Source organism: Cyprinus carpio, chromosome B4 (assembly GCF_018340385.1).
Source record: "Cyprinus carpio isolate SPL01 chromosome B4, ASM1834038v1, whole genome shotgun sequence".
NCBI classification, from domain to species: Eukaryota; Metazoa; Chordata; class Actinopteri; order Cypriniformes; family Cyprinidae; genus Cyprinus; species Cyprinus carpio.
The window spans coordinates 5,841,749-5,860,887 of record NC_056600.1 but is presented as its reverse complement, the minus strand read 5'-3'; the positions used below and the strand labels follow the sequence as shown (position 1 = coordinate 5,860,887).

Here is a 19,139-nt window from a genome sequence, read left to right as displayed (position 1 = left end):
AGACATGTTTTGCCGTGGGATTTTTATAGTAAATGTAGCATATCACCATTTGATGTAGTTGTTTATATTTTTAACTTCATTTGCAGGGCAAGTTTATTTATATACCAAATTTCATACACAGTGGTAATGAGTACTTTACAAAAAATTAAATGATAATTAATACAAGGTATTTAAAAGTGGAAATAGAAATAAAATAATTTAAATTAGAGATTGATTAGCTACAGGGAGATAAAATAGATGTGTTTTCATCCTGAAATCTTTGAGCAAATGTTGGATCACAATAGTGGGACCACAGTTTCCACAAATCCCTTCACTTTCGATTGGGATGTTCTCTCTTTCATTCTGGGCGGCAAGGGCAGTGACTTTGTAACATCGGTGCCTCGCAGTATTAAACAGAGTATTTATATCAATATCATCAGGCTCGAAAATTCTTCCAAAGAACACAGAGAATGGCCTTCTCAGCTGCCGCGTTACAACCGTCATCACAACAGGGTGTTCAACCGCCACCGTTTCCGTTTAAAAAGCGTTTTGCAGCGTTTGTCGGGGGCTGAAACGCCAGCCTGTTGGCCCGGTGTTGGCACAGAGAGGTCCCTGAGCCAGTGTAGCACTACATAAACAGTAATATAGTGCTCCAATCGTTCTTATAATAATGACATAAATACAAAAACACTTATGCAAGCGAATCGTGCCCACAACTGTTAGCTGCTAAACTGTGACACTTGGTGAATCGTTGGCAGTGCTAGCATTGACTAACTGATGAAACAATACAGTTTGTAAACCAAAATTTGTCTACTGTAATATTTGAAGGAGCGACCCTATAACTGGCAGAACATTTGTATCACAGGAGCACCAACCTAACTAACTAACTAGCTTGACTTTTCCACATTAACCCTATAACTGCCAGTGCAGCACAATAAACAGCAGAATTTCACAATGATTATAAGGTCTGTACGCTACACTACATTCTTTAATTATTAAACTAAGTAATTAGAACAACATCAGTATACAATAATCAATACATTCTTAGAAAATGGTAAAATTTTTGGCAATTATCAGAAACTACTTCAGTAAGACAGTATTGTGCTTTACCTGGAAACCTAAAGCTGCACTATAGGTATACATCACATATTAGCACAATTTTTTTTTTTTTTGAGCACTCAGATTAGAAACCAATGAAGATAAAAGCCAAGATTAGAGAATCAGTCCTTGGTAAAATGACATACACACAACAGAAGGTTCTAGATTATTTCTGGTATCCATGAACACAGCGTCTTCTCAACATGATGTAAACACACTAACTAAACTAGCGGAAGTGTTTGTGGACAGGTCAGACTCTGTTCTTCGGCGGGTTGGTGGGGATTGTCACAGGAGATGTATTACCCATTGGCGTATACGATAACGGCAAAAGATTTGAAATATAGCGACTTCGTTCATGATTCAGAACCGACTCTTTCTTTATCTTTATTTATCATGTTTTTTTTGATTAACTGCTTAGCAAGTTGTTTTCATTTAGAGATAGCTTCATTATAAACCGCAAAAGAGAGATATTTAAAAAAAAACCCATATGACCTGCTCTTTAAATCTTGACTCATATATCAAACACTTGCTCTCTCATACAGTTTTAAGGCAGTTTAAATTGCCTTTTTGATAACTTTATGAATTAACTGGCGACATAACTACGACATTGCATGCTCATATTATACATAGTTTCATTTGTGTTTTACAATACAGCACGCACCACTGCATTATTTGCAGAGCACAGTATAAAGGCTGACAGGACAGGAAGATTAGTTTTTTACCGGCATCTGGCCTGACAACATCTCATCTTCACTGTTTTACTGAAGCTCCCTCGTCACCTGTACCTTTTCCACCCTCGTTTGACTTCGCTGAGGTTAAGTTGGAGTCTGCGCCTAAAGTCTCCTGTTTCGTGTTGTTGTAAAGACGTTCTGTGTCTAAATAAACGCAATTCAAGAAAAAAAAGATGTGAGCATTCAATATTTTTAACACAGTTAAACTGGAATGTTTTAACTGCATTCAATATTTTTAACACAGTTAAACTGGAAAAATTAATTGCATGCGTTAACCTGCTAATTTTGACTGGTTGTTACATTAAAATCATAAAAAAAATCATTAAACAAATCTTCCACATCTGTTAACTCTAATTTAACTATAATAGCTCCACCTTATCACCCACTGACACTTTATACCCAAAACAGAACCATACCGTCAACCCAAACTGTGTGCTAAGTGTCTAAGTTAAGTGTCATTTTGCCAATAGTGGTCCCATAGAGCTATAATTATTTATGTTCTTTCAGAAGTCAGACTGGTTGGAGGTTCCCGCTGCTCTGGGAGGGTTAGAGCTACTTCATGATCAGACGTGGATGCCAGTGTGTGACGCTGTCTCTGGACTTCTCAGCAGGATGCAGAGAGGTTGTGTGTAGAGAGCTGGACTGTGGAGAGGCTCCTGTACAGGTGCTGGGAGCAGCTGCTTTGGCTAAGGAGACACTCAGATGTGGACACAAGAGATTCAGTGCAGAGGAAATGAATCTCAGATTCACCCCACTCTGTACCAACATCTCATATCCACACAAATACAACTGTTCACATGAATGATGTTGGGCTGGTGTGTACAGGTATGTGTTGACTGTTTCAACATTAAAGATGTATTTAATTTTGATAGATCTCTTCCCATTTTTTCCTCTTACTGTTCACAGAAATAATAAATGTGCGGTTGGTTAATGGAAACAGTCCCTGCAGTGGGACAGTAGAGGTTCTTCATAGAGGTCAGTGGGGAACAGTGTGTGATATTGGTTGGGATATGGCTGATGCTGCAGTGGTGTGTAGAGAGCTGGACTGTGGAGAACCTGTAGATGCTCTGAGTGATGCTCAGGTTGGACTCGGATCAGGACCCGTCTGGATGAATAATGCAATGTGTACTGGATCTGAGTCCACACTGAAAAAGTGTGGATCTGTCATATGGGGTTTTCAAGGTGTGTGTCAGAGCAAGAGTGCAGGAGTCATCTGCTCAGGTAAACTTAAAACTTAATTTTGTTGAAAGGAAAGAAAAGAAAGTAGCTTATTGTTTTGTTCTGAAAGGTTAATTCATACTCATGTTTTTTTTTCAGGCCAGGCTGGTTGAGGTTCTCAGCTGCTCTGGGAGGTTAGAGATACTTCATAATCAGACGCGGATGTCAGTGTGTGATGCTGTTTTTTGACCAGCTGGATGCAGAGGTTGTGTGTAGAGAGCTGGACTGTGGGGGGCTCCTGTACAGGTGCTGGGGAGCAGCTGCTTTTGGCAAAGAGAGACACTCAGATGGTTTGGATCCAAGAGATTCAGTGCAGAGGAAATGAGTCTCAGATTCACCTCTGTCCATCATCTCTGAGCACAAACAACTGTTCACATGATAATAATGTTGGATTGTGTGTGTGCAGGTTTTGAGCAAATTTCTTTTTACTTCACTGGAAATCTTATTTAAAATCTCTTGACTCTGTTGAATGAAAGATAATTTTCTCTCTCTCTTTATGAGATTCTTCCTTACTGTCTTGTTCTGCTCTGTTCATAAGTATTTTTTACTTCTCTGGTTTTCTGTATTCAAGTAAACAGACCAGTGTGAATGTGAGGTTGGTTGGTGGTCACAGTCTGTGCTGGTAGAGTGGAGGTTCTTCATAGAGGTCAGTGGGGAACAGTGTGTGATGCTGGCTGGGATATGACTGAAGCTGCAGTGGTGTGTAGAGAGCTGGGCTGTGGAGAACCTGTAGATGCTGTGGGTGGTGCTTATTTTGGACCAGGATCAGGACCAATCTTGACAAATCGATGTATGATGATGTACTGGATCATGAGACTAACACTGGAAGAACGTGTGGTCATCTTATTTTCGTGATTATGACTGTACACGATACAGATGCTGGAGTTATCTGCTCAGGTGAGCTGTTCTAAAATGTAACCTATTACATTACTGTTGATCCACATGCCTTATATTTTAGTTCTTAAGATTTATATAATTTTTTTAACACCAAGTGTTGGCAACAACAAGGTCATAGGTTAAATTCCTCAGGGAATGCATGAACCGATAAAATGTTAATCTGAAAGCATCTTTAAGTTTTTTCTGTGTGCATAAATGTGCCAAATGTGCATAAAAAGTACCATGTAAATGTAAATCCGAATAATGCAATGATTATACAAAAATGTATTAAGCACCATACACCTTCAGTGTTTGTTCAGGGGTTGTCTAAGGCCAAGACTAATGATAGTATCAAAAAGTTCAAGTGTACATTCACAAAAAATATATATGTATCATAGTTTAACAACATTTGCAACAATCTGAATGCACATAAAATAATGATCTGTCAGCATTATTGAATGGAAACAATAATGTCAGTAAATGTTATTACAAAGCTATTATAAAGTCTTTCCTTTTTATTTTAGATAAATGTGGCTGTTTGCGATAACAATGGTTATGGAACTTTTATTTTCTCCCTCACTACTGCAGGAGCCAGGGTTGGCTGGAGGTTCTCGCTGCTCTGGGAGGTTAGAGATACCTCTCCATGATCAGACGCGGATGTCAGTGTGTGATGCTGTCTTTGACCAGCAGGATGCAGAGGTTGTATGTAGAGAGGCTGAGATTGTGGGGCTCCTGTACAGGTGCTGGAGCAGCTGCTTTTGACAAAGCTGAGACACTCTCAGATGTGGACACAAGAGATCCAGTGCAGAGGAAATGAGTCCCAGATTCGAATGTGTCTAGCATCACAGAAACACAGCTGCTCTCATGATGATCACCAGATGCTTCTTGTGTGCTGGTAAGAAGATTAATATGAGGAGCAATTAGCAGCATAACTAGGATCATATGCGCCCCATTGCAGCACTTCTGTTGTGGCCCTCACCACACCCACAGCTTCTTCCAGAGAATTAACTAATTCCCTCATAAAATAGGAATATATTTTTTTAACATATTTCTATTTTTAGTTTTGTCTACTTTTTGATCTATTTGAGTAGTTATGCCAATTTTAAACACAATGTTATCTCTTTAGATTGATTGATTGATTTTAGTCTCTGTTTTTCTCTCTTAGATGTAATGCATGTGAGACTGGTAAATGGTAACAGTCCTTGTGCTGGTAGAGTGGAGGTTCTTCATAGAGCTCATTGGGGGAACAGGTGTGATAGTAGCTGGGATATGCCTGCTGCTGGATTGGTGTGTAGAGAGCTGACCAGGAGAACCCAGATGCTCCGGTCGCGCCCATTTTGGACAAGGATCAGGACCAATCTGGATGAGTGTTTTAACATGTTTAGGAACAGAGCCTACACTGAAGAACTGTGGGGTCAGCAGGATTGGAATAAACCTGTCTGCACACATAATCGTGATGCTGGTGTCATATGCTCAGGTGAATAAAGTTAAACCTCAAAGCATTCCTCACTTTCTGATAATTTGAACCCAGTCTCATAAAAATAGGTACCTCTGTGTACGTTTCTGCAAGACCGTTTTTACGTGCATTCACTTGCATCGCCGCCAACAGTTTCAAAAGAGAAATGTCCTCTGAGTGGCACCTAAAACACAGGTTTAATACGCGGAACCCTTGGGTACGCTTTGATTAATGCTAATCTAGTTAAGTATTGCTGTGTTTTTTTATTATGTTTGCTTCTGGTATGTATTGCGCCGGTTCCAGGAATTCAAATATTCCGGGACCGTCCGCTAAAAGTTATGCCCTACACCAAACCCAACCCTAAACTCTACCCGGAGCAGTGTTAACAAATGCAAAACTGATATAAAAAACGCATTTGTTCGATGCCGTTTCAATTAACTTATATACAGATTTGAACTGCTTTGTCAAACCGCGGTTACATGGGATTTGAAAACCCGTAGATATGAAGCTGGATATGTGAGCTACTGAACAACCCTTCCGCCTCTGAAAACCCGTAGATATTAAGCTGGATATGTGTGATGTTAATGTTCAAAGCATCAGATTTTTTCTCCCAGCATATTAATATTGTTTTGAAGTCACAAATATGATATTCTTCTGCTAATTCTGAGAAAATTACAGTTTATTAATCGAAACTCTGTAAATTTGTTTGAAGATATAAAAGGTGTTGGAGTTTTACTGCCTCTTAGTGTTCATTTCTTTGGAAACTATACACTCGGCAGCAGCCTAGTAGATCGAGGCGGGCTGCACACCTACTCTGATTGGTTCGATCGCCTTTCATAGACACAGTCGTGGCCAAAAGTTTGAGAACCCTTCTTTTCAGGACCTCTGCAATTCGACTGGGCATGCTCTCAATCAACTTCTGGGCCAAATCCTGACTGATAGCAACCCATTCTTTCATAATAACTTCTTGGAGTTTGTCAGAATCAGTGGGTCTTTGTTTGTCCACCCGCCTCTTGAGGATTCGACCACAAGTTCTCAATGGGATTAAGATCTGGGAGTTTCCAGGCCATGGACCCAAAAATTTCAAACATTCTGGTCCCCGAGCCACTTAGTTATCACTTTTGCCTTATGGCACGGTGCTCCATCGTGCTGGAAAATGCATTGTTCTTCACCAAACTGTTGTTGGGTTGTTGGAAGAAGTTTTGGTACCATTCTTTATTCATGGCTGTGTTTTTGGGCAGAATTGTGAGTGAGCCCACTCCCTTGGATGAGAAGCAACCCCACACATGAATGGTGTCAGGATGCTTTACTGTTGGCATGACACAGGACTGATGGTAGCCTCACCTTTTCTTCTCCGGACAAGCCTTTTCCAGATGCCCCAAACAATCGGAAAGGGGCTTCATCGAGAATATGACTTTGCCCCAGTCCTCAGCAGTCCATTCACTATACTTTCTGGCAGAAGATCAATCTGTCCCTGATGTTTTTTTTTTTTGAGAGAAGTGGGCTTTGCTGCCCCTTCTTGACACCAGGCCATCTTCCAAAAGTCTTCGCTTACTGTGTGCAGCAGATGCGCCACACCTGCCTGCTGCCATTCCTGAGCAAGCTCTGCACTGGTGGCACTCCGATCCCCACAGCTGAATCCTCTTTAGGAGACGATCCTGGCGCTTGCTGGACTTTCTTGGACGCCCCGAAGCCTTCTTTACAAGAATTGAACCTCTTTCCTTGAAGTTCTTGATGAACCTATAAATTGTTGATTTAGGTGCAATCTTAGTAGCCACAATATCCTTGCCTGTGAAGCCATTTTTATGCAACGCACCATGGTTAACAATGGAAGAACAATGATTTCAAGCATGACCCTCCTTTTAACATGTCAAGTCTGCCATTCTAACCCAATCAGCCTGACATAATGATCTCCAGCCTTGTGCTCATCAACATTCTCACCTGAGTTAACAAGATGATTACTGAAATGATCTCAGCAGGTCCTTTAATTACAGCAATGAAATGCAGTGGAAAGGTTTTTTTGGGATTAAGTTAATTTTCATGGCAAAGAAGGACTATGCAATCCATCTGATCACTCTTCATAACATTCTGACGTAGATGCAAATTGCTATTATAAAAACTTAAGCAGCAACGTTTCCACTTCCATTCTCAAAACTTTTGGCCACGACTGTTATGAAAGGAAATGTGTGCGTAGTTTGTGTAGTTCGGAGTATGTTGTTTAAAAAGCTAAAAATGCTGTGCAGTTCTACAAAGCCTTCATTATAATACACAGTTGTTTATTGTTAACTTGACTCATGTCTGATTCACTGAATCACGAGATGTTAGCTGCTGCAAGTTTAATCTTCTGGACCAGTCGAATTCACAAATGAATCACTGGGACATTCTAAAACGCTTAAAGTGTAACTAAACCCCTGGTCAGAGCCTGACTCCACCCACTGGCAATATTTGAAAAATGCTGAAAAGTGGGCAGAGCACAAGCGAGGAGATAGAGGGGCGGAATCGAGGGCGGGGCTGAGTGGTTGGGGCGTGAAAACTGGGACCACTTGGTAATGGATTAATTGACAGCTGCTGTCAGAATTAAGCTAAAATGGAGAGTGACTGTAGTGAGCATAAGTAGCTTTGCAACAGAAGCGCCTCATTTGAAGTAGAGGACTTTTTTCCCCACCTTCACCTGAAGTGAGGATGTCGAGGTTCAGGCACAGGGCCAGGGCCTGAGCTATATCACTCCTCAGAGCCGTGGCTCAAACTGAGGTCTTAACTCCCAGATCGCGATCATTACACTTACAACTATACTAATTAACTACATAGGCTACACAAAATAATCTAAATAACTATATAAATGCTATGCTAAATAAATGCTAAAATACTCTATCCTGATCGCTTTCAATACTCGCAATTCCAAATACTGACTCGCTACAGTGATTTGATGGAACAAGATGGTTTTATACTGCCAAGGGCGTGGTAGCTCGTACCAAGGGCGTGGTGAGCTGGAAACTGATTACGCCAAGCACCACCGCAAACATCCACACAGGAAAAATCAACTCGCAGTAGCCACCGCTCAACCTGGAAGAGGGCAGCACTCAGACGTTATTACACCATATATTGTAGAATTAAAACACTTTATACTCAAATGTCAAAAAAGTTACTCAAATCAATGAACAGCACTAATAAAGCCCCATTCTTACAGATTAACTAAAAAAAGTTGGATTAGGGTTTAGTTACCCTCGTGAATGTACGTGGCTTTATGCATTAAAACGGTGTTTTAAAAAGACCAAACTCAGTAAACAAATTATTAATAAAGCATATATGAGCCCAGAATATGATTGCAACGCGTTTAATTATTTTCCTCCCATAACCTGCCAGCGTTTGAAGCCTCCCATAACCTGCTTGTCTGTAAATAGAATACACTTTATTAAAAATGTTTTACTTTTCTGTTTGTTCTTTTTTAAAACCGTTTTAATTTACATTGCATACGTTAAAATGCTTAAAGGGTTAATTCAAACAAAAATCAATGGGAGGAAAATGCTTAAAGGGTTAGTTCACCCAAAAATTAAAATTATGTCATTAATGACTCACCCTCATGTCGCTCCAAACTCATGTAAGACCTCTGTTCATCTCTCTCGAACACAGCTTAAGATATTTTAGATTTAGTCCGAGAGCTTTCTGTCCCGCCATTGAAAATGTATATACGGTATACTGTCCATGTCCAGAAAGGTAATAAAAACATCATCAAAGTAGTCCATGTGACATCAAAGGTCAGTTAGAATTTGTTGAAGCATCGAAAATACATTTTGGTCCAAAAATAACAAAAATTACGACTTTATTCCTGCATTGTCTTTCTTCCGGTCTGTTGTGAGTGCCTAACGATGCTGCTGGCGTATGATGATTCAATTAAATTCAAGTTTATTTTGTATAGCGCTTTTTACATTATACAAATCATTGCAAAGCAACTTTACAGAAAAATTAAGTTTCTACAATATTTAGTAGTAGCTTATCAGTGATGACTGTCAGTTTATGTGCATATGGTAGAAATGTTCAGAAAAATCAATAAAAGATGTAAACAAACAAGACGATTAACACTATTAACAGCAATTATGCAATCAAACTTATAGCAAAATGTGGTAGTTCTGTGGCGTTGTCTCTGGGTTAGCATCATCCGAGGTCCCTCTGAGGGGTTGGCATCATCTCTTCTCAGGTGTTCTGATCCAGACTGGAGCTTGTGTAAATCCTAGTTACCACGGGATGTAAATCCCGCGGGTAAAAGCAGAGAAACAAATAGAGACATAATTAGCGTAGCTGCTGTTCCAGCCAAGTAAAATTAACTAGTTTAACCCAAGCTAAATAATAATAATGCACATTTGATCAGATATAACTGCAGTCCAAAATTATGAGATGCATTATTTGAATGCTTGGCCAAAGAGGTGTGTTTTTAATCTAGATTTAAACAGAGAAAGTGTGTCTGAACCCCGAACATTATCAGGAAGGCTATTCCAGAGTTTGGGGGAGCCAAATGCGAAAAAAAGCTCTACCTCCTTTTAGTGGAGTTTGCTATCCTAGGTACTCATCAAAAAGTCCAGCCGCTTTTGTGACCTTAGGGAGCTTGATGGATTGTAGCGCGGTAGAAGACTAGTTAGGGCACGCAGGAGCTAAACCATTAAGGGCCTTATAAGTAAGTAATAATATTTTAGTGTAGCCGTCAGATATGGAACTTTTATAGGTAGCCAGTGCAGAGACTGTAAAATTGGGGGTTTAATATGATCATATTTTTTTTGACCTGGTAAGGACTCTAGACAGCTGCATTTTGGACTACCTGTAGCTTGTTTATTGAGGATGCAGTGACAACCACCTAGCAGTGCATTACAATAGTCCAGTCTAGAGGTCATGAATGCATGAACTAGCTTTTCTGCATCAGAAACATTTTCTGCATCTGCATTTATCAGTGAAGAAATTCATAAAGTCATTACTATTTAACTGTCAGGGAATATTTAGATCGGTGGCGCCTGAGTTATTTGTTAATCTAGCCACTGTGCTAAATAAAAACCTTGGATTGTTTTGGTTGTTTTCTATGAGTTTGTGGATATGCTCGGCCCTGGCAGTTTTTAGAGCCTGTCTATAGCTAGACATAGTGTTTGTTTTTCCACGCAATTCTAAAACTTCCAAGTTAGTTTTTTCTCCATTTGCGCCAAGACTACGAAGCTTTTTTTCTTTGAAGAGAGTGGGTATTACTGTTGTACCATGGCAGAGTAACGTTTTCTCTCTAACCTTTTTCAATTTGATGGGGGCAACAGCTTCTAATGTATTAGAGAAGATAGTGCCCATGTTGCCAGTCATTTTGTCTAGTTCATGTGTATTTATGGGTACACACAGAGCAGTTGAGATAAATCAGGCAGGTTATTTGCAGATCTGTCTTTGGTGGCTGGAAACAATAGTTCTGCCCGATCTATAACGCGAAGCCATATAGTTAATATCATCAATGCATGCGAATGCACGATACAAGGAAATGGTCAGTAACATCATCACTTTGAGGTAATCACGATATCTATGTCAGTAAGATCGATTCCATGCGATATAATTAAATCTCAGCGTGATGATTAAAACGATGAGTGGGCCCGGTGACATTTACTTTACTCCAAAACAGTTTAATAAGTCAGTAAACGCAAGTCCTAATGCATCATTTGTATTATCAACGTGAATTGTTAAAATCTCCGAAAATTAAGCGCTTCATCAGTAGTGGCAACAGGTCTGAGAGGAAATCTCCAAATTCTTTTTAGGAATTCTGTATACATGTCCTGGTGGTCTATACACAATAGCCAGAGAGCAAGCGTATACGATAGATTTCTTTTGCATATCTGACAGTGTAACATTAAGCAGAAGTATTTCGAATGATTTAAACCTGTATCCTTATTTCTGGGTATCATTTAGAATATCACTATATATTGTTTACCGGCCCCCCACGACCAGTCTGGCCGGGGCTCATGTTTATAACAGTAGTTTGGTGGAGTAGACTCATTTAGACCAATATAACCATTTGGTTTTAGCCAGGTCTCAGTCAAGCAGAGGTACATCAAAACTATTATCTGTGATCATTTCATTTACAATACAGCTGCTCTGGGTGTGAGTGATCTAATGTTTATGAGCCCAAACTTTAGAAATTGTTTTTGTTCATTTATTATACGTTTTTCTGGTTTAATCACGATAAAAAAATTTCTTGATCCTACATTACATTTATATTTTGACCTCACTATTCGGGGAACAGACACAGTCTTAATAGATTGTACAAGTACTTCTAACATTTTTGCGGGTAGAACAAAAGCCATCATAGCAGTTATTTGAGAATTGGCTTACTAGTCAAATGGAGTGTAGAGTCCTGGAGATGTTGTCCGAGAGGAGATCTGCTCAGACTCTGCTGGGGTGCAGGCCATCAGCACGAAAAATCCTAGGACGCTCCCAAAAAAAAGATTCCAATTATTAACAAAAAGTAGTTTCTGTTCTTTACACCATGACAAAAACCAATCAAATACAACAAAAACTCTACATAACCTCATCAATACCTCATCGATACGTGGGCAGTGGTCCTGACATGATGATCATCGCCGCGGCCGTCGTGCTGCGAACCGTCTCGATCAGGCTCCTGAAGTCCCTCTTCAGTGTCTCCGTCTGCCGCTGCATGGTGTTGTTAACCCCGGCGTGAAGCACGACTGCTCTGGGGTTCTCGTCGGCCTTCAGGATCGCGGGTCGGGTATCAAGGCGCAGAAACATCGAGAACACCAGCACCAGGGAAACAGTGAGTGTGCACTTTACCTTCGGCTAACGTAGCGCGGGCGATGTCGGACGATGAAGTCTCTCGACGATCACTGGCGTCAGCGTTCCGCTGTATACTTACTCCTGGACTTGTGGCGTCAGCCGGGAGGTTTCCAATTCCGGCCTCTCCGGCCTCTCTCAGCTGGGCCTGCCTCTGCTCCAGGACCTGAATCTGCTTCTCCACAGCCTCCAGCTCGAGCTGCAACGAATGCAGCTTGGGCGTGTCAGTCACCTGCACTCAAAGTTAGACATACATCCGCCATTAAAGCAAGTAACAGTGGGTAAAGCAATTGTAATGTGTGTGGAATGGGGAGTATTAGCAGTACGCACGGCGGGTTTAAGCGATTAACCACGCTGGCGCGTGCTAATGGGCTATAAGCTACTAAGCGGACTCGGGGAAATCAAAATAAAACTAGTGATGATAACAAGGTGCTCTGATTGATTTTTTGTTGTAGAATACGATAGAGGATATATTCACACACGTTTATAGAAACAAAAAAAAGATGGTGTATAAAATAGATTTCAATAATAAAAAATAGACGATAAAGAAATAACGTGGGAGCTCAAACTAGAGGCATACGGCAGCAACAAACAGGAATAGACGTGTATGACGCTGCTGACGTGTTCTCTGGTGCGCCCAATAACAATGATAACACGTCAGCAGCGTCGTACGTCAGCGGCGTCACTGCAGTGTTGTGAACGCACTCACAACAGACCCGGAAGAGAAGACAATGCGGAATAAAGTTGTAATTTTTGTTATTTTTGGACCAAAATGTATTTTCAATGCTTCAACAAATTCTATCTGATCCTTTCATGTCACATGGACGTAATTAAACGTATTGCGTTCTTATTCTGGACTCATCTTCTTGTCTGTGAATAGAATACTTTATTGATAATGTGTTTACTGAGTTTGGTCTTTAAAAAAAAATAAAAAATAAACTTTTTAATACATTAAGCCACGTTAAGCATTCCAGCTGATTGAAAAGAATCGGGTCAATAATGGTCACAAAATGGGTATCGGAGAAGATACCAATTTAATACACTAATTTAATATAAATAGATAATACTTTATAAAGTTTATCTCAATATTTGACCGCAGTGGCTGTGAGACAACTGCACTAAAATAAATTGTGTTCATTACTATAGCAACAGATTACAGGTATGTCCTTTCAGAATCATCACTGGCCAGTAGAAATAAAAGTTTCTTGATTTCTTCACTTAAAAATAATGAGGAGCAGCATATTTTCCTGAAATAAAGGGGGAGGAAAAGTCTATGCTTTTGCAATGTAGTAAAAGAAAATTAAAGTTTCATAAAAATTTAAATGGCACACAGCAGACACATTAGCCTGTTGCATGTAATTATATGTACCAATAATTGTCTTACCATGCTATATATAAATTAAACAATACTTTCTCATACTGTGATGATATGAAATAATCAAATTTACAAAAATTATTTAATTCATAATTCATTCATCTGAAGACCTGATCCTCCCACCGTGGATAATAAACCCAATTAATTTATTAAATGTAGTTGGTTGTTCATCTGTTAGCCTAAAGCTCAGTTTAATTTAGCAAAACAATCATTTCAGGGACATGACGAGCTACAGGTGAATGTTTTACTTTTTTCTTCTGTGCATTATTATGAAGGCTTTGTAAACTGCACATCCTTTTTTAGCTTTTTAAACAACAACCCATCCTACACACACTACGCATTAACATTTCCTATTATGTATGTCTATGAAAGACGATCGAACAAATCAGAGTAGGTATGAGGCGCAGCCACACCCCAAGCCCAGCCCCACCTCCATCCCCACCCAGAACCCCAGTCATCATCCTGGAAACTACATTGAAAACTACATATTATAACGTAATTACTTCGTATCGTAAAAAACTCCTCGCAAAAATCTGCACCCAGGTACGTTTATGCCATGAGACCAGGTAGGATAATTTTGTCTTATGTAAGAAAATATAGATATATATTTTTGGATGTGGTTAGCTGCATATCTGATTTAAACATGACTGTTTTATTCTTAGAATTAATTACCACTTAAGAATTAGGCAACTTGAAAGTAACAATGTAGATTTGCTTAGCAGTTATTTTTCTGCATTTTTTCACAATGATTTAAAGAAATATTTACATCACACCATCCATAGTTAAAGGCATTGGTGACCTCAACTGTCCAGCTTCAAGAAGCATTTTCAAGTAATAACAATTACAATGAGATTACAATTTTCATTTTTTGGAAATTCAATTAAAAACAACCGTTTTTATTATGTACTACAGTAAACATTTAAAAAAATATATATATAAGTAGAAAATGTAATTGGATGTAAAAAACTTGCCATATCCAAAACCTGCTTATCCTAATGCTCACTTTTTATGCAATATAAACAGGTCATAAACGCTCCAGACTTGCTGATGGGTCTAATCTTTGCTCTGGGAGGTTAGAGATACTTCATGATCAGGCGTGGATGTCAGTGTGTAGCGCGCTGTCTTTGACCAGCTTGGGGATGCAGAGGTTGTGTGTAGGAAAGCTGGACTGTGGGGCTCCTGTATACACAGGTGCTGGGAGCAGCTGCTTTGACAAAGGAGACACTCAGATGTGGACACAAGAGATTCAGTGCAGAGGAAATGAGTCTCATATTTCATTCTGATTTCAATATCATCACTCAAAGCACAACTGCACCTTTGACAACATTGTGGCACTGATCTGCTCTGGTTAGAGATATAAATATTCAGCATCTCTTCATTTGTTTTTGATACTAGGTCATGTCTTTGGGTTTGAGTTATAATGTGATCAATCTAATGTCAGCTTAGTTTAAGAATGTTTTATGCATTGTTTCTGGAACTCTCTCTTTTACTTCACTCAGGTTACACACACAGATCTCAGACTGGTAAGCTTGGCTCCAGACACTTGTTCTGGAAGAGTGGAGCTTCAGGTTCCTCAAAAGTGGGGCACGGTGTGTGATGCATGCTGGGGATATGAGAGCCGCTAGTGTCCCTCTGTAGACAGCTGAATTGTGGGATTGCTGTGTCTGTTGTGGGATCAGACTGGTTTGGAAAGAGAGGGAAGTGGTGGAAATCTGGAGCTGGATGTGTTTGATTGTGGCCGGGAATGAAACAAAACTCTCAAGAATGTTCCATCTCTTCTACATGGAGTCGAGCTGGAATGTTCTCACAGGCCGAGATGTTGGAGTCATCTATACTCTAGTAAACTTTTTACCCTTTGAGAGCGTTATGTTGCTGAATTTTTTTTTTTTTAATGTATTTTATAAAACAATATTTCATTACATTCTAACACATTTCAGATTCCTCTCTCTGGCTCTTCATGATGGTCTTGTGTGCGGTTGTCTGGAGAGAGACAGTGTGGAGGCGGAGCTGGAAGTTTTCATCCATAAGGTCTGGAGGAGAGTTCTCTTCTGGACTCCTGGAGTCTCACTGAATCCTCTGTGGTCTGCAGACAGCTGGACTGTGGCTCTGTGCTGAACTTCTATGGCTCCTCTTCATCCAGTCCTGAACACAGTCATGAGTGTGTGACGGCCTTCCAGTGCTCTGGGAGTGAAGGCTCATCTGGGGAACTGCAGCTCTCCACAAACTCTCAACTGCAGCTCCACACAACAGCTGTACATCACCTGCTCCAGTGAGAAGAACAACATCTGGGCAGATTCTTCCAGTTGTTAGTGATCAATAATGTGTTTTTTCTGTCTCTGAATATCAGGCTGTGGGGTCCATCAGGCTGGTGGGTTCTGGGGGGAGACTGTGCAGGAGGCTGGAGGTTTTTCACAGCTGGCTCATGGGGGACAGTGTGTGATGACTCCTGGATATTATTAAAGATGCCCATGGTGTGCAGACAGCTGCAGTGTGGAGTGGCCCCCTCAGTAACCAGCAGGTACCAGCCTGGTTTGGTCCTGGTTCTGGACCCACATGGCTGGATGAGGTGGAGGTGAGGGGGAATGAGACGTCCCTGTGGGGAGCTGCTCTTCCAGGCTGGGGAAAAAACATGACTGTCAACACACAAGGAGGGGGATGTAGGAGTCGTGTGCTCAGGTAAACATGCTGCTAAATTGTTTAGACTGAAATTAAGTATAAGCTTTTACACATTACAAAATTCAAGTGTTCATAAACATCACACAAACCAAATATATTAAAATAAAAATTACATATTTAAAGTTTAAAGAGATCAGGTTAACTGAGGGCTGTGAAGGGAATGTGGAGGTTTTCTACAGTGCATCCTGGGGTAATGTGTGTTTAAACGAAACCAGATGGACACAGAGACACAGTGAGTCTGATCTGTCAAGAGCTGAACCGTGGAAGATCTGGTGTTTTATCTGATTCTACAGCAAGACTGGAATCAGCTCCTAACTGGCTGATAAAGCATATGTCGACCACATGATTCCACTCCTTTTATGGCAGTAGTCCATCTTCACTCTGGGACAGAATAACTGTGGTGACGATGAAGTGGCCAAAATCATCTGCTCAGGTAAAAACAGATGTTTTTTTTTCCATCAGTAAAATAGTATAAGAAGTTATCTTTTATTATTAGTGATTTGAGAAGATGTGTGTGGAATACATTTAGAATAACAATTTAATTGTTGTTACAGAACAAGAGAGTCATGAGTTTCCCTCGAAGCTCTCTGACATGCTCCACATCTCCCATCAGAGACAGTGTTCAGGTAAGTTCATTTAACAGAAACAAACCATGAAAAATTATGAACAAGTTGAATGCAACCCCTGTTGAAAAAACCAGCACATGCTGGTTAGGTATGTTTCTGGAAGCTGCAGACCCTGCTTTGAGTTGGTTATGAGCTGGTCCTTTGAGTCTGTCGCGAGCTGGTTAAAAGCTGGTTATGAGCAGGAGCTAGTTGCTTAGGACCAGCTTAAACCAGCTGTCATGCTTCAAAACATATCTAACCAGCATATGCTGTTTTTTTCAACAGGGACATGAGTTAATGGTGTTTTAATGAGAAACCAGCAGAATTTCATCTTGGTATATACAACTGGATCACACATACTACCCTGTGCAGACGCTGCTGTTCTGTCAGTACTCTGCTGGTAATGAATGTATTTACTCTTTGTGATGTGTGTGTTTTAGAGCATCTTCCTCTCAGGACTGAGTGGAGGGAGGGCCGTGCTCTGGGGAGGCTGGAGGTGGGTATCATAACGCCTCGTGTGTGGGGCCTAGTCTGTGATGATCAGTGGGACATCAGCTGATGCTCAGGTGGTCTGCAGGCAGCTGGGCTGTGGAGCAGCACTGAGGGCTGATGGGAATTCAGTCTTTGGTGCTGGTGAAGGTGTTGTGTGGCTGAACAGAGTCAAGAGCAAAGGGAATGAGATTCACCTGTGGGACTGTCCTCTCCCCTGAAAACTACACTGACTGCTCCCACAAAGAGCACGCTTGACTCACCTGTGCAGGTCAGAGCAAAATACAGAGGAATAATATTTATTTTTAGACCATTTTAAAGTGTGTGTACATTGGCTGGTATATTCAGAACATTCCTAGCTTTGAACGTGCTTGTGTCTGTTTTGCCAGATTTTACAGATTTGTCAGTGTCCACTACTCCTGCCACAACAATATCAGCTTCGGGTCTAGCCCAGCTTCTCCTCCAGTGGCGCTCTCAACATCAGCTCTCTCCTCCACAAACTCCTCCAGCAGCTGCCTCCGTCCCCCCCAGTGCTTGTGGGATTGTTCTGGGAGTTGTGCTCTACTGCTCTTAGTGCCACCTGCTTATACTGATCTGAAGCAGAACAGAGTGATGAGGGGAGAGGTAGGAGAGATTCAGAGACTGTCATATTGTGTCTTATTCAGTGTGTGATCAGTCATGTGTAGTGAACTGACAGCAGGTTTGTCTGTCTACACTCACAGCTCTCTCAGAGGGAGACACAAGATGAAGACTGAGGCCGCTTATGAGGAGATTCAGCACAGACCCACTAACAGAGACAGTCTCTTCACTCAGAGGGTGAGTAACTGTCATAGTATTGATTTGTAGTCATCAACAGGATAATCACTTTATACAGAGAATGAGTGAATAAATCACACTGATTTGTTTGTGGGACCTTGAGTGTTATTTGAAATTATAATATTAGCAAAGGAAATATCCAAATTAAAAGATTATTTATTCAGAACACCAATCTGATGGTTCTACTCCATAACAGGAAGTGTCCTTTCCAAAGAACAGCATTCTGGGTATGAAGATGCTGAGGAGCTTCTTTCTTGTGGAGGACTTAGGTTTGAGGACTTAAAATCTAGTAATGTCACCCTTTCACTAAACCCCTATGTACTTTATATGCCATGTAATGCATATATAATTAAATAAAAACATTCACATAGCAAGGTATCTTAGCATAAAATATATACACCATTCAACACATAATTTCGATATGGTTTTTATATATTTATTCATTCATTTTTATATTTTTTATTAAAGCAAAATCTGCAGAAGGAGCCACACCTGAATACCATAATGATTTCTCCAGCACTAAAGGCCCAACAGGTGAGTGACTTCAGCTGGGTTTGGGTTTCACTTCTTTTAACCTTTTGTGCCTGTGAACAGTAAACCTGTTTCTGTTTATAGACCTTAGTCAAGGTAGACAGCTTATTTCATGCAGTTGAAAATGAGGATGTGAGGGACAGGCTTACAGTCTTAACTGTGGCATGCACTGTACAAATAGTCCTAGATCACATCATTTTCAAAAATTTTTTGATTACTGAAAGTTTTTTTTGGAAAGATGTATTTGACATTTTTGAACAATTAGTATGTTGATCAACAATAGTACAATCCATTGAACACCCCTGTACTTCTATCCCATCTTTCCCTTCTGCTCTGACTAATGTGTCTGTTCTCTCTTTTGCTTTTTTAACTCATTTAGAAAGCAAACAAATCACACCAGAGAACTATGATGATATAATCACTGTTGGACTGAGGACATGCTACAGGTTTAGTTCTTATAATTATTTCTACACGTTTTAGCACAATAT

General features: G+C 40.3%; 1 long non-coding RNA gene across 1 annotated transcript in view; it reads left to right on the top strand.

Annotated features, from left to right (window-relative positions):
• The window catches only part of LOC109105801, a 54,188-nt gene extending 35,534 nt beyond the window's left edge, over positions 1–18,654 (top strand). Inside the window, exon 3 of the long non-coding RNA XR_006154635.1 lies at positions 18,589–18,654. This is a non-coding gene — a long non-coding RNA (uncharacterized LOC109105801). The remainder of the gene's footprint in view (positions 1–18,588) is intronic.
• Positions 18,655–19,139: the final 485 nt, after the last annotated feature.